We start from the raw sequence: 3,716 nt of genomic DNA on the forward strand, positions 1-3,716 counted from the left end.
GGAAATGTTAAGGATCAGGCAAGAATGAAGTAGATCGATTTTGAGTGCAATCGACTGTGGGTTGAGGTCACAGGGAAATGTCAAACAACCTACCCTAAGACCCGTTGTGGGGAATGGAAGTTGCTCTCTCTCTCTCTCTCTCTCTCTCTCTCTGGTTGCTCCTTCTTCCTCTATGTGTTCACTTTTATGCAACAAAGCCGTCGCAAAAGCACAGAAATTGCCAAAACACCCCATTAGAGGACATCAGTCTGAACCCCACTTGGAAGGTCAACTCCTATTAAACCCTATTGAACCCCCAATGGATGTGTGTACAGAATATCTTTCAAAATGTGTGTAGAGGTTCAGAAATTTGTTACGTAGGCTATGCAGAACTATATATATAAATTCTACCTTAATAATATTGGTGATAGATAGATAGATTGACAGACAGAAAAATAGGTAGATAGACAGATAGATAGATAGCTGGACAGACGGATGGACAGATAGACAGATAGATAGACGGATAAATAGATAGATGTAGACAAGACAGAAAGATAGATTGATTGATAGAGAGATGGATGGATGGATGGGTGGGAAGGAGGGGAGGGGGTGTATGGAAGTATGGATGAATGGATAGATACAGAGACAGAGACAGAAGGACAGACAGAAAAAGACAGGTACTTAGAGTCACCCAAACAAGGTGATTAGAGATGAAAATGCATTGAATCAGCACACTCATGAAATCTGGACGACAGGGAACAGTGAAAATATATTATCGCTGGATCATATACCGAAACCGTACATCGCAAAGTGGACTGCAAGCTCCTAATTCTTGGCAATTTATTTAAGGAACGCCTGTGGTTCTTAGGCATAGTTAGCCTGCATTCCACTATATAGTTTGCAGACAGCAGTTGTAAAGGAAGGACAGCTACCAACAACAACCTCTCATCCTCATCAGGTGCATTCAAAATTTTAGTCAGAAGTTGGGGTCTTGCAGTTCGCTTTACAATTTGAGATTTAAGCATACGATACCTATATATTTACAATCGCATAATATAGAGAGCTACCATCCTGGCTTTAAGTGTAAATATAAACAGTTACATATAAGAGAACTAGTGGATATAGGGTGAGCCATTTAAAGCAGCACTGAGATATATCCTCCGTTGAAAATGGTACACAAACGAGTATATATGTAAATGTCTCCTTTTGTTAATTTTATAAATCGGTGGTTATTCATTTATATATATTAATTTAGGTACGGCTTTAAGTGGCTCATGATGTATGGTAAAATTCGTGTATTAAATTTAGATATAAATATAAAGAACTCCGTTACAATGAAGACTAATTTCATTGTCTATTAATCCATATACTACGATCACATATTAAGTTAATTTTGGCTACCCTGACACCTTTTTGTTCAGCTTAGGAAAATAGTCTCGTACTGGAGGGATTACTGAAGGTTGTAACTAACCCCTCCTGTTCGAAAAATATCAATGACGATGGATGTTACACGATTTTAATGACATCCTCTAAATGCAGAAATTAACAAGAGTTCGTCAGTTGCATAAATAAAGAGCATCAGATTATGAGAAACTAACTCTAGATTAACTGATTTTGTTGAATTAAGTGTTCTAATTATACGAAAAGCACATTTTTTTTTTTACATTAAACTATGCATTTATATAATACGGTGTACCTAAAGAATGATTTTTTTTTTCTCCTCTGCATTTTAATTATGAATACATGTAAATGCTGAAAAGGGAGCTTGCTCATATGAACAATAAGATATACTTCTCCAACCCTTTTATAAGTCCCAAAAATAAATAAACAAAAATATGAAAAAAAAAAAAGTGAAGCCTCATGTACCTGTAAAAAGGAACTCTCTATATAAATGGCACATGAGATCTACACAGCACAGGAAGACAATGACAAATATATAGAAATGCTGCATACCAAAATAGTTCTCACAAATCTTATCATTTTACACACCGAATTCGTAGTTCAGTATACAGGCATCTTTATGACGGAACAATGCCAAGGACGGAGAGTCTGTTAATAAATCGTATTCTAAAAAGCCACTGAGATTTCGTATTTCCTCTTCCTCAGCGATTTATCTTGCCTGTTACACCTTTAGCCATTTGCTTATACCGTTTTAATACCGACATGATGCTGGGGAGGTGCCTTCCGGTGGTGACACTGGTATAACCAAGCTACTCCACTGCCTGCTTATACAAATGCTCAACTCAGTCCCTGTCCCCCAAAAGGAAGCTAATGAGTTACAGTAAGAGGGCAGCATCAACCTGCAGTCCACCGGGTTCATGTTCAGATGAGTCTAGGGCTGCAAGTACTAATATGATACTGTAGTCGGCATCAGTAACATAAAAGAACATTGAGGCGTAAGTGTTCAGAATAAATCGCTTAGGCAAAGGTGTTACATCTCTGAAGTCACTTAGAATACGCCCCAAAGTCACAACCTTCCCTAAAACAATCCTTATTATTTACCAAGAACATATATACAGAGTGGTCCAGATGTCTTGCCTCATATCTCTGGCTTACACACACTTAATACGCGTCCACACCGAATGCTTGCGGGCGCTGACGGGAGTTTTGAATCCCTGTAGCTCACATAAGTTCTCTCCCGCACCCACCCGCGTCCAGTGGGGCCATTTTTATAGGCTACAGTGATGCCAAACTCCCTCCCGCACCAACAACCATTATGGTGTGGACGCGGCTTTACTCTGATGCAGAATTTCCCCCCCGCATCAGCAAGCATTCGGTGTGGACGAGACCTAACATTGGCGGGAAGCTCTACTGCACACGTTCAAGCCTTGTTTTACTAGTTCTGGAGGGCAAGTGATCCGTAGGGCCAAGGAACACCACTTTCTTTGTCCCTGGAAGAGTGACCCGGAGGAGTGACCCGCCCCCTCCCATCACCCTACACACTGGTATAGGTGAGGATGGCTTCTGAGGACATAGGGACCATCCTGTGTTTATACTAAAATACAAACGACTATCAGCTACGGATATACAGATGAGAACAGAGCTATAGTTCTTTCACATTAACTTGATCCAGATTTTCTTCCTTGTGCAGCTTTTTTTTCCTCGTAGCTCTGCCAAAACACTGATACGGCTCTACATCGCTTCCACTGCACTTCTTCCTGATAGTTTCATATTATAGTCTTAATCTATTATTACCCCTCTGTATTCAGGATGGGGAGATGGCAGTTTTAGGCCAGATTAGAGCAAAAGGAGTACAGTATATAAGTTCATTTGATTTCTAACAAAATATGACGATTTTCACAGGCAAACCCTTCGCTGCAAAATGCCTACGGAAAAAATAAATATAGGATGTCATATTCCTTTACTGTTTTCAGGCAATCAATCTATACAACTATACTGCTGCAGCAATATGTATGAGAGTCTGTAGGATAATACGTGTAGGATGGTTATCATTCCCTACAACAGTATCAATCCTGGGAGCAGTACTGATAGTTTTTCTTGATTAAGACAGCTAATTTACAGATAAAATAACACTCCAAGTTTCTGGTACATCACACTTACTAGAGATACGCCTTCCCGATTCATACTTGGCTAGTAAGGAGAAGAGTTCATTCTGGCCGTTGCTCTCCCACAGCAGATACGAATGGCCCTGTGAACTTCATATGGATCGAAAAAGAGTGGCGCAGTTACTAGTATGTCAAAGGCTAATCTGTTCCAGTGGTACATAGAGTTGGCAA

Source organism: Coenobita brevimanus, chromosome 34 (assembly GCF_032717465.1).
Source record: "Coenobita brevimanus isolate Jiangsu-jjx chromosome 34, ASM3271746v2, whole genome shotgun sequence".
Lineage (NCBI taxonomy): Eukaryota > Metazoa > Arthropoda > Malacostraca > Decapoda > Coenobitidae > Coenobita > Coenobita brevimanus.